The sequence below is a fragment of the Colias eurytheme genome, chromosome 3, assembly GCF_061535395.1.
Source record: "Colias eurytheme isolate Ceu_HAF_F1 chromosome 3, ilColEury1 Martin Lab GWU primary, whole genome shotgun sequence".
In the NCBI taxonomy this organism is placed as follows: domain Eukaryota; kingdom Metazoa; phylum Arthropoda; class Insecta; order Lepidoptera; family Pieridae; genus Colias; species Colias eurytheme.
Genome location: NC_142982.1, coordinates 12,668,263 through 12,681,885, shown reverse-complemented (window position 1 = coordinate 12,681,885; position 13,623 = coordinate 12,668,263). Strand labels below are relative to the sequence as shown.

At 32.1% G+C, this 13,623-nt stretch overlaps 1 long non-coding RNA gene across 1 annotated transcript in view; it reads left to right on the top strand.

Annotated features, from left to right (window-relative positions):
* Positions 1-342: 342 nt before the first annotated feature.
* Positions 343-13,623, top strand: part of LOC149910008 (uncharacterized) — a 68,811-nt gene continuing 55,530 nt past the window's right edge. The window contains exon 1 of the long non-coding RNA XR_016458459.1: positions 343-450. This is a non-coding gene — a long non-coding RNA (uncharacterized LOC149910008). The remainder of the gene's footprint in view (positions 451-13,623) is intronic.

Sequence of the window (13,623 nt, the reverse complement as noted above, 5' to 3'; positions counted from 1 at the left end):
AAGAAATGTTAAAGAATTAACGAAATCGGTTCAGCCGTTCTCAAGTTATGCGCTTACCAACACATTTTGGGATTCATTTTTATATTATAGATAGATATATTTACAACCGGTTCAATAGCAGTTCCTATAGAGTAGAGCCAACTAGAAACTGTTGTATGTACATAATCATTCAGCAGTATTTTCAATTGAACTAATTTGTGTATACTATATGAAACCATAAACAACAGAAATCGCGGCTCCTATCACCCTATTGCAATATTGACGATATAATCGCAGAGTACGTAGGGTCTAGAGTAGCCCATACGCGGCATCAGCACTCCTTGTAAAGGGATAGCTGGCTTTTATAGCCCTTTGAAGTGGGATTTTTACGGTATTTATATACTTTACGAGTATGTGTACGTAAATACGTGGATGTATCGGGTAATGATTCTCATCTGCTTTCTACTACATGTAAGTATGTACCTCTTTATGTTAAAAGTTAAATCACATTACAAATAACGATCTAATAAGTTCATATTATAGCGATGAGCGCTCTTACCTATTATATTGAAGTGAAACTTCTAGAGGCGCATTGAGAGTAATATTTCAAGGTCGCGTCATGGCAATACCATCACGTCAAAGAAGTTTCACTTCTGACACGTGTGCTCGGCACACACGCACACACTTTTTTTGGTGTTTGACGCTGGCTTCATACATCATACTAGCTGTTAACCGCGTGGTCAAAACAAGGTCAAAATAAATTAAAAGAAGTCGATCAGTCAGTCAGTCTGTAAATTAATCGTAGTTAGTACCTACATACTATGAATTAATAATAACACTTATTGAAGAATGTCCTAAATTAGGTTCTATAAATAACATCATCTCAAGAGATAATTTTTAGTCTAGTCCTTTTATTAATTTCTCTAGCAATTCGTCAAACTATGACGTCTAATATTATGTGACTTTGTGACGTCTCAGCCAAAAGTTTCTCGAAGCTAATTCTCTAGGCATAGTGAATAATGAATTGTTGTAATTGGCTGCTGCTTCAATATTGTCTGAACTACAGATGAAGTCATATACATATAATATGTAGTAGGTAATATTAAATGTTGTATGTGAAGATGTTTGTCACAAAAATTACAAACAACTGCTAAAATCTGATATATATAATATGATGGCTGTGGAAAAATATTGAGTTAGGAAACAAAACATAATGCCATCCTAAAGTATCAAAGCTTGAACAGAAATTGTAATAAAATAGGTGTTATTATCTGATCTTCGATTTTCTCAATGAAAATATCAAACTTTATTTATGACTGATTCATTAGAAGCTTTAATAAGAATTGCAATTACTTCTGCGTTTAATTATTATGATAAGTAGGTTTTACCTTCCTACCGTGTTGCGTTTGTTGCATATTTTTTATTTTATGAAAATAGAATCACATGCCCTTACAATATATATATATTGTAAGGGCATGTGATTCTATAGATAGACACCCCTTATAATATATTAAATGATTTCTATTTTATTTGAGTTACATGATTTGGATTTATACAAGGAAATCATATAAAATAAACCAAATAAACATGGATTAAAGATAATCCATAACAAAGTAATATTTCTTATAAGTATTTGGAACTAGGAGCAGTAAAAATAACTGCCCAATTAGAAATTCATCTTGTTATGGTCCAAAATAAGAGCGATGAGCGAATTAGGTTTCTTCGCGTATTTTTAGAAATATACATTTATCTGTAACTAAGACCGATTTATCTGTTTTATTTAAAAGACAAAGTAAAAAAAGAGACCTTCTATACGAATTAAAGAAAAAAATCACTTATTTTTTTTCATTATTTCTGTTGTAGGTGCAATATTCATTTGAATGTGTTTCTACTCGTATATAGATAAAGCATCATGTAACACAAAAAAATCACGTAAAAATCTTGTTTATACACATAATAATTTAAAATGTTAATATGAAATCACAAACATAAATATATCAGGTTTGAGTTAGTCTGGTTCAGTTGGAGATGCAGCTGTAGTGGAACCGGTATAACAACTGTAAATAAAAAAAAATATGTGCGTGTACACACGTAAGAAGTGAAACTTTTTTATGACCTTATTTTTCAAAAAATAATTTACTATATGCAACTTTACAGGAATACGTCGATTGCGTGGTAGGGATAAGAAAAAGATGGAGCGTAACGGAAAAATGTCACGCGTAACGAAAAAATGTTACACTAAATTTTTTTCCAACCCCGATAAAGAAGTTTCACTTCAAAAAACTAAATTACATAAGTAAATATAGAATAGGTATGCATAATGTGTGCATTTTTAATCATTCTTCAAGAATTTTAAAAACGGTTCACATTTTATGTGTCACATAAAAAGCCACACATTCACATAATATAATTTCCAATCAAAATATTTTCATGTTAAATGTTCAAGACTCGACTGTACAGCAAAATGATATATTATGTAGTTAGATATAAGTTACATATTATGTAATATTGACATGATTTTAAAAGAGCAACTATGGAGTTTCTTGCCGATTCTTCTCCATAGATACTGCTTTCCGAATCGGTGGTAAATGTTTAAAATACTTATGTAATGACGATTCGAAAGTGCTACTAAATAGTAGTCTAATTGAATAAATGAATGTTTGAGTTTGAGTTTGAGTTTGAGCTTCTTGAAAAACGTAGAGCAAAGCGTCTAACTCTATGCGTATTTTAACTCTACACGCCCTAGCTTAGTTTTAATACGCTTGTCAGTAATTCTTATAAACCTAACTAAACTGCGCAATAATAATAATGAGTACTAAGAGAAAAACGCTACATCTCAAGACTTAATCTCATAACCAATATCGATAGACACTCGGGCACCTTCCGCTCCGATTGAAAACTGGGTCATGGGACACTGCGTACTTCGGGGGAGTCCTGGTGTAGTTAATAGTTTGCTTTATAGGTTTAGATACAGGTTAGGTACAATTCTGGTAAAACTATGGAAGATAGGTACTTTGCTTGTATATGTAAAATTGAATATATTGGTAGGTACCTAGTACTTATTTTTTTCTTCGAGTAACTTCGTGTAAAACGGAGAGATGATTCTAATGGTAGTGTCACCTCTATACTATTTTATATAACAGGTACTTAATAGCTTACTGCTGGCGGCTTCGCCTGAGTTGTCTTAAACTTGACACGTATTATATTCTAAAAACTTTCCTCTTGAATCAATCTACCTATTAAAAAACCGCATCAAAATCCGTTGCGTAGTTTTCAAATACGGACGGATAGATAGAGACAGTAACTTTGTTTTATTCTATCTAGAGATATAAAAAGCTCTGTTTAATTTAACACTTATTTCACACTAGCTTTCCGCCCGCGGCTTCGCCCGTGCAGTCAAAGAAAAACCGCATAGTTCCCGTTCCCGTGGGATTTCCGTGATAAAACCTATCCTACGTCTTTCTTGGGTGTCAAAATATCTCTATAAGTACCAAATTTCATGCAAATTGGTTCAGTAGTTAAGGCGTGATTGAGTAACAGACAGACAAAGTAACTCTGTCTACTTTCGAATTTATAATATTAGTATGGATTTGTAATTTCAACATGAACATGCAATAAAACAACAACTAATGTTATAAGTATTTATTGAGAGTTCTCTTTTACGTGGAAAACGGATGAAGCTCCTAATGAATAAAATTCTAGGAAATTGTAATAACATGAAGAGCACCTCGCACTTAATCTCTTGTTTTACACGAATATATCTTTTTTTATTTTTAGCTAAAACTTCAATAACAGGAAAGACTTACTAAAGTGTGAACTTGGATAATATTACCATGGACGAAATATTATATTTGTCTATGATATTACTAAGAGTTCTTTTTAATGGTTATGGTCGAAATTGTACCTGCTGGTGGTAGCTTGTGTAATTTTCGATGAAACTTTTTTCTTCTACGTCAATAAAAATCTCATTTTTTACCTCATCTTTTTGTAAGCATGAGTCATGTTACACCATATCTCTATCCCTAGTAACCTAACACTTTTAACTTATTTTTATAGATATATTGTGTCATTTCAATTGTCAGATATACAAAACAGAATACATCCAAAGGTTTATTAATATTTTTTAAAATAACAAATTACTATTTTACAAAAGAATTACAAAAATGGACCCAAGTCCCTAGCTACAGTATGTACGCTACATTGAGTGGTGTATAACTCGATCCTGCTTGTACAATCTTTCAAGCCGGCTTGAACAACTTTTAAAATTTTCATTTAGCTCTAAGTGCAGTTCGAATTGAAGTAGATATTGGTTTTGGTATTAAAACTATTAAAGTATATTGGTAATTCTTTTAATTCTTTTAAATCCTAAGTTTATGACAAAATTGTATTTACTAGAATCGCGAATTTAGACATTTTTAATTTATCGCGATTAAAATATAATTTAAGTATTCGTGATATGTGGAGAACAATAAAACACTCTATAAATATGTTTTTTTCATTATACTTCAGAATTTATCCAGAACAGCTAGTGGTCCGCCCATGGTCCGCCCCAGTCCGTCCGATATGCATTCCTCTTATCCCATATCCTATGGCGAAATAATTATTAAAATCGGTTCAGTAGTTCATGAGATTAGCACGCTCATACAACAGCTGAAACAAACGTTTTATCTTCATATTATTATGAGCATAGATGTATAGACTCACATCAAATTGTTTTTCTTTAATTGTATTTTAATCGCGATAAACATTGGGTATGATTTGATGAACTTTCCAATCGTGTATTTTTTTTCAAAATTAGTTCTGCCGTTTTATGTTAAATAAAGAAAACCCACATAAAACTCTCTTACAATTCTAGTTTAATCCTAAATCCCAAAGAAAGCTTAACAAATAACTTCAATGGAAGCTAATGCGCCATGTTTTGTTCCAACTTTGTCTGTTCTTTTCCTTTGCAAAAACTTCAGCCATAATTGGTGTTAGTAGTAAGACGTAAAATGTAAACAACTTGAAACGACTATTTTTATAAAATAAAATGAATACACAGCGTTAGTTAATTACTAAAAGATGCACTGCGTTGTTTGCTGATGCTGCATTAGCGAATATAAAATAAACAAGTGATTTTAATTGTGCTTCAGTTTTGTTTTATTTATGTTAGCGCAATGGTACTAGGTCAAATGGGAATCAATTAGTGTTTTCTCATAGTTTTATAAACCGACTTAAAAAAGAAGATTTTCGATTTCTTTTTTTGGGTTCGTTGCCTTTAGAACTTTTGAATAGGTGAATCGATTTTAAAAATATGTTGAATACATTCTTGTATAATTCATATACCTAAGGATACTAGCAACCCGCCCGCGGTTTCGCTCGTTTTGCTTAAACCCAATAAATGATATACTAAAACCTTCCTCGAGAATCACTCTATCTATTAAAATAAACTGCTTCACAATCCGTTGGGTAGTTTTAAAGATTAATGCATATGTTATAGTCAAAGTCCGATACACAGTCTCTTCGCGGAAGGACTGGTTTATCCTAGGTTTGGCCAAAGCCATCAGGCAATCCCCGAAATACATTTCAATTTCGCCCTTTGCCTGAAGTATTTTTAGTCAAACCCAGGAGCTCCTAACTTTTCAGTCAAACGTCGAAAGTAAATTATTCTGTTTCGGTTTTGGCCTAGTCAATCCTAGAAGCGACTGCAATTCTCGGTCAAACGTTGAAAAATTTCTTAAAATCGAAGATGTGCCTGACGTTCGGCTGTCTCTTAGAGAAATCAGTGCAAAGGATTCAAAATTTGGTGGCCAAGGCTTTATAAAGTGCCACTGCAATAAAAAATGCTCTTCAAAATTATGCAAATGTAAAAGGTCTAATGTATTGTGCAATTCTAAATGTCATAATGCCATGCCAGAATAAAGATTAATTTTTCATTTTAATTACCTAAGAAATTATTAAAACAATTAACATTAATGCCTCACCATGTCAGAAAAATGATTAATTTGTCACTTTAATTACCTAAGAAATTATTAAAACAATTAACATTAATGCCTCACCATGTCAGAAAAATGATTAATTTGTCACTTTAATTACCTAAGAAATTATTAAAACAATTAACGTTAAAGTTAATGCCTCACCATGTCAGAAAAATGATTAATTTTTCATTTTAATTACTTAAGAAATTATTAAAAAAATAAACATCAAAATTTTTAAAATTTTATTTTTTTATACTTAATCTTATATACAAACTAACCTCCGTATATTCCAAAGCATTTATTTATTTATTTTATACTTTATTGCACATCGTACAAAAGGCGGGCCTAATGCCACACGGCATTCTCTCAAAGCATCTCAAATATAAAAGTGAAAATCACGTAAGCTGACCAATCAGGTGTCAGAACTGGCAGAGTTAAGCGGTTCTTAAGACTTGAAAGCTGCTTAAATGATAAAATGCTTCCAAATATACGAAGATAAGACACTTCATACCTATATCGGAGTTTGACTCGTCAAACCCCGATTTAATAAAATTGTGTTTTGACGTTTGCCTGACCAAATTAGTCTCTCCCAGGTTTGACGAAAATTGTTTAGTCAAAGGCCGAAAATTTACATTTGTTTGGGCTTTGACTAAGTCATTCAGTCTGAACTGAGGATTGACCAGTCCAACCTAGGAGCGCCGGAGCTTCGGAGTTTGCCTATAACACATACATAAGGACATAGGGATATTTTATTCTAAGTAGTGATGGTGATAAGACATAATATAACATTTGGATAGGCAACGATCGACACAATTATATTTACTATGTCTTCAATGTGAAAAAAATGGTCATGGGTATCGAAATACTCAGTGATTAAAATGATTCAATTAGATTTGCTATTTTATCTTTTCATTTTCATACCACTACTTTATTATGTTTAAAATGCGCAAAATCCGTGGCTATTTAATGATGCCACTACTAATACATTATGCAATGCGGAACCAAAGTATAGCAACAATAAAAGCATTCTTTAGAGCTCTATTTGTAACAATAATTAGTTTCAAGTTGTGCTCTTAAGAACAACTTAATTAGTCTGAGTGGACTCACACAGCAAGTTAAGTTAAAGTGCGGATTGTACTGTTTGTTATTTTATAAGAAAACGTTGCAGTATTTACTTGTATAAATAAGGTATAGGTATGTTTTGTGATTTTGTTTTGGCGTGAAAATTTAAAGCTCTTTATATTTTAAAGTTTATGATTATAGAAGTCTTTATTAAACCAGTAAAATCCTGTTAAGTACAAGCGAGCTGCGAGACGTCTTGCATTAGATTCCCGATTTAGAAAATACATATTTACGTTTTAAGGAGCGTAGAATTTTATTAAGAGCTCTTTTGAATCATAATTTTATAATGTACGAATTAGGTTCCGCTAATTTGAAAAGCAGTTTTTAGAGAGAAACAAGTAATAAAGAACCAAGGTACAAAAATCAGAATAGATCAATTATTTGTTATATTTTCTAACTTTTTATGGGTTTTGTTTGCTCTTTTTATGGGCTTATATCGGTTGGTTCAAGCATACTAAGTTGTTAACGATATGCTTCGCTTGTTTAGATAGCAATCGATACGGGTCTTGAAAACCAGTGTTTCCAACATGCAACCTATGCTGATAGGGAAGCAATTTGGCGTCACGCCAATACCATGCAAGGTCAGATTTTGTTCATAACACCATTTGTAGAGGCTGTATAAAGTTAGTATAGCTGTAGGGTTTAGCAGGGATTCTGTTTATACTAAGCTTTACCTTTGTTTCTACTAAGCTTTTTGTGACATCTTTTATAACAATTGAAAGTAAGAGAGATGTATTTATGATGTTCTTTGTTATTCAGGTAAACCTTTATGTTTCATCAATTTTTTATAGATGCACAAATCGCAGTTAGAAATATTTTTTTCATGTTTTTATGTAAAATTTATTAAACAGTTACATAATTTTTATTTAAAACCATGTACACTTTTTTAGTCTTATATATGAACAAAACAATTAGTCATACACTAATGAATTAAAAAAATAAGATTAAACGATGCTATACGAAACGCGTTCTAAAAAATTCACGTCTACGCGGGCGCGTCCCCATCCCGCTCCCGTGTGTTTACAAAACTTTCTATATTCTTTATCCTGTACCGGCTGGCTTCAGGTGTTTTATCTAATGATACGGGATAAAATTAAACGTACTCCCGCGAACTTTATTTCGCGCTCCATTTATACCTGCCCTGAACAACCATTACAGTTGCGTAGGCTTTTAAAAAGTATACATTGTTGTGTAGTTGAAGCTCCTTTTGAATTTTTATTTTAGTGTTGGATTTTTGTTTAGGTTGTAAGCTTTGTTGAACTGATTGTAAGGGGGTAGGTGTTTGATCTTCATGTAATATGTATGTATTTTTTGTTACGAAAATGAAACTTGAGGGTGATTTGGGAATGGCGAAATTTATGTGACGAACGTGAAATGCATATCAGCGTAAGAAAACTGATCGGGTAGGATATTTATTGACACACGTATATTTTTTACAATATAGGGAGAAGGGACGATGGTAATTATAGAAGAAATAGGTATCAATCGTCAGCTTAGAGCAAACTATCCCATCCCAAAATAATTATTGTTCTAACAAAAGTTTTTGCAGTGTCTGTTTCACATACAAATTTAAAAAAAATCCGCATTTTTTGTTTACATATCAATGAAACAAAAAAATATGAAAAAAATCCGCATTTTTTGTTTACATACTAATGAAACAAAAAAATATGAAATAAATACTTGTAGAAAAAGTTTCAACAATTGAAAACCAGATGGCGTTTATTACACGTGTATGTTTCAGATTAACATCTTAGTATACTGTTTAGATTAAAACTTTAGCTCAAATGAGGCGAAAATCTTTCATCCTTGTCTCTCTGATTAAATACGAGCGGGACAGAGTGTCGTAGCATGTGTTATTGAAATGTTGTTAGTTTTGATAAGGGTTAAACATTTGATTGATCGTCGCTAAATATTAATGTTATTTAAACTTAATCTGGTGTTACGTAAACTGGGTTTAATCTGAGGTTTAACCACTTGTAAGGTGGAATTGACACTTTGTACTATGGACTTAATTGTTAAATTGTAAAAAGCATAAAGATTACACATTAAATGACGTCAAAGCGTAGATCTAATTTTATTTTTAAACAATGAAGATATTGTGGGCGGATCAATTAGAAACTTTGTGGGTAGGTATTTGAAGAATAAAAAATGAAAATTCTATTTATAAAAAAATAAAGTTATAAATTATTAACTTGTACACATTTATTAGGTAATTGACAATAATAATTACAATTACTGCATGGTTAATATCAAACTAGATTCATAATTTATGAAATAGGTTCATCAAAAATAGTAAACATGCCGATATGTGATGACGTCATAAATATTCGGTGTAACGTCACGATGAAGAGCCGGGGTTGCAAGCTTCGAATATCGATGAGTCAAACTGACTTGGAATTTTTAACGGAGTTTTTGTTTGAAGAAATTCTTATAGAGTTCAGCATGGTGTATTGGTTCTTTAAAAAGGAAAACAATGATATATTGCTTGTTGAATTAATGATTTTTATATATTGTAAACTGGAAAAATTTCCTTTTCATTTCAGTGCAAGAAAAGTATCGTCATGATTTTTCATGAATTTTTCACGAAGAGAAAAATCTGTCGTATGCTTTTTAAATTTTAATTTTGAAAAAATAGTAATAGCTTTACCCTGGGTCTTCGACTACTTTACCCTGGGTCTTCGACTACTTTCACTACTAATTCGTTAAAATCGGTGCTGTAGTTTAGCTATAAAAGTGAAACATAAAGACTTTATTATAATATTAAAACTAATCAATCAATTTGAATTTTGAAGTGAAACTTATTTAGGTGTGTTGAGAGTAAAATTTCAAGGTCGCGTCATGGCAATACCGTCACGTCATGGAATAAGGCGACGATTTTGGTATCCTTGAATCTTGCCAAAGAAGTTTCACTTCTGACACGTGTGCTCAGCACACACGCTCTTTTTTTTAAGGGGCTGTTTAATTAAAAATGCCAAATATCAATCTGTAACGACCCGGTCACCAGCTAGCATTGAAACAATGGAAAAAGTAAATTTATTTTCTTAATTACTCGGAAATGAAACCTCAAATAAAACAGATTTAACTTAACCCCACCACAGATTTTCATTACATCAGCAAATAATTGTTTAAATACAACTGTTTATTTATCGCAATTTTCCAAATGAAAACTTAAATGGTTCGGTTAACGATATTAATGACAATACAGTATGTTAAAACAATTTTATTGTTGTTGAATCTGGTAATGAAGTAGTTATGTATTTTAACGTTTTCACAATATTTGCATTGGGGTTTCATTTGAAATTTTTATATGAGATAGTATTATAGAAGCTACTGTAGTGATTACTCTAAATTGTAGTGAATCTGGACCATGGTGTTTGTATGTATAGATTCTAGGTTTCCTAATGCCAAAGATGTAAGATGTGTGTGTAAAAAAATCTAGCAAATTGCTGAACAAAAGGAAAATATTAAAGGAGAGTCATACATACAATGGAGCTACTGTAAAGCGGTGCTGTTCGGCACTTTTATACCCTAGATGTAGAACAAGGTAAAATATTACAGATACTAAAACATTTTATTTAATTTTAACTAAAAGCAGTCAACCGAATCCCCATTACCATGTTGTTAAATAAACTTTACAAAATATTCATTCATGCATTGCCAAAAAGCAAGCTACACAAATTATATTGTAGAAATGCGAAATAGTTTTATAAGAGAACTGCAAAAGCAATTTGTCACATCCACACGCTATTATGGCCGAAACTGGAGTAATTAATAATCTAACAAAAGCATCTACAATTCCCCGCCTTTGATGTCTTTGAGATTTGAGAAGCAATTAGTTGAATCGTACTACAGCCGCCTTAGTGCTTTCGATCCAAATGAATGAGGGTTTCGATGTCGACAAATTGCTTTTTTAAAGCGGGAAACAGAGCGTCTAATGGGATAAAGATAAAATAAGAGTATATTTGGCTTTGCTATGTTAAACTGAGAGTTGGTTGGATTTTTATGAAGTTTACAGCGTACTTGTACAGGCTAGAATATAATTATCTATAGGTACTAACATTATAAAGCTAAAGAGTTTGTTTGTTTGTTTGAACGCGCTAATCTCAGGAACTACTGGTCCGATTTGAAAAATTCTTTCGGTTTTAGATAGCCCATTCATCGAGGAAGGCTGGATATATTATATCATCACGCTAACACCAACAGGAGCGGAGCCAAGCAGGTGAAACCGCGGAGCGCAGCTAGTCTAAATATAAAGGTGACTGACTGACATAGTGTTCTATCAACGCACAGCTAAAACCACTGGACGGATCGGGCTGAAATTTGGCATGCAGATAGGTGTTAGTAAAGGCTGCTAAGTAAGAATTTTGATCATAGAAATCTAAATAACAAGGCAATAGAAGTGGTAAGCCCACGTGACATTGTCGCCGCTCAGGTGGTTACCATGCCACATGACCATGACCATTCTTATTATCACGTTTAACACAAATTTCAACCTTATTTCTATGAGTTTATGTTCAAAGTTATATCTATTGAAAATTGACAATCTCTGTTGTAGAAAAGCCGAATTTTTGCGTATTGGAGCAAAAATAAACAAAACGTCTCATATGCTTAGGGATGTTATTCTAAAATAAACCGTAAATTCGTGCGTTAGGATACATATTAAAAAGCTTAATTTAATATTTAAGTTGTTTTCACTAAAATCAAGCTGTCCAATAAAAGGCATAGTTTACTTGTGTGTACTGTTTAGCTATCGGTTTAAATGTGTTGATTTTGGCGACAGCGGTTTTCATATACGAATTATGACATTATAGCACTTCTATGTGTCTTGTTATTTAGATTTCTATGATTTTGATCAATTCTATCCCCAAGGGGATAAAATAAGGGATGAAAGTTTGTACCACGAAAATTTATCTTTACCACACAGCCGAAGCTGCGGGCAATAGCTAGTGCAATATATGGGGATGAAAATATGACATGATAATATTCTGTATGGGAAACGCTAAGAATCAGAAAGTAAACGCAAAGTCGTCTATTCGTATCTCTTCATTCTTGCCTTTTGTTTTGAATGACTAGAGATGAGATGTTAATTTAATTTAAATAAATTTTACTTGAACATTAAAATATAGACGAATTTGGTTTAGTCGTTAGTGATTATGTAGTTTGGTTTATTAGTAGTTTACGATAGAGTCTGAATTCAATTTTTATGTTAATTTTTTATGTGATTAATTACTGGGTTCATGTTTTTTGCACTATGAAATAAAAATTTTGTATTTTGTCTTTCAATATTCCTGTCTGTTTCCCAAAGTCGAAATTTTGCCTAGTTTTGATCAAGATAATAATGTTTTGCGCAGGAATATTTAACTGATGTAAATGATAGTCCAGTTGGCAACCTTGGTTTTAACTAATGAATAGTTTATCGATTTACAGGATTAGCTATTGAAATGTTCCGACCATTCGGTTATGTAGGTTAACAATTTGTTATGCTTTGGTTTTACTGAGAAATTTCGCTTAGGGCTGGCGGTTTTGAATTAATTACTTAGGGTTGTAACTTTTTATTATTCCCAGAAATTTTACAGGTGAAATAAGCTGAAGGGATTTATAAGTTTATTGGTTATTTTTGTTCCTAAATGAAGCTTGGTTTATCTTGTTGGTATTACGATTATGTTAAATACGTTTCAGGATTTTCAATGGGTTCATCTATACTAATATTATAAAGCGGAAACCTTTGTATTTTTGTATGTTTGTATTGAATAGGCTCAAAAACTACTGGACCGATTTCAAAATTTCTTTTACCATTACTTAGAGGGATTCTTCCGAATCCGTATAGGATATATTTTATCCCGGAAAACGTAAATATGTACCACGGGCGAAGCCGGGGTGGACCGCTAGTAAATTAATAAAAGGAAAATATTTCATGTACTTTTTAGGAAACACAGTTGAATCGCTTCGGTTGAAACTGTTGATATTATGTATTTTTTTTTGTATATGAGAGTAGACAAACGAGCATGTGGATCGCCTGATGGTAAGCAATTCTACACAGCCCATAAAATAGATTCTGGAACGAAATACTCTTATAATAAACGTATATTTTAAGTGAACTTGTAACAGTAATGATACAATGGCAGATTTAATACACTGGAAATTCAATTTTACACATAAATTATTAAATGGTCCAAAATAACAGGAGCTTCCAAACTTCAGAATCAGTTACTCGTCCTACATGCAGACAGCTCGAAACATAGAGTTAGTTAGACTAGAAGGAACAAGGGCATTAATTTCTATTGAATACATTATTAATTTCTACGCTCTATGTGAAATTGTTAAGTCTTTGTCCGTACACTTCTAATTTTTAAAGAAAGTATTTATTTTATGCTTATCAGGATTCAATCATTTATTGTTGCTAAAGAACTACTTTAACCAGACATGATTCCGACTTCTTCAATTTAACAAATAGCACGTCACAGTTTACTCTCACCGAGCGACAAATCATAATATGCTCTATATTGTACTGTAGCTCTAATTTCATAGAAAATGAAAGATGATGCTATCTAGACGTTTACCATAT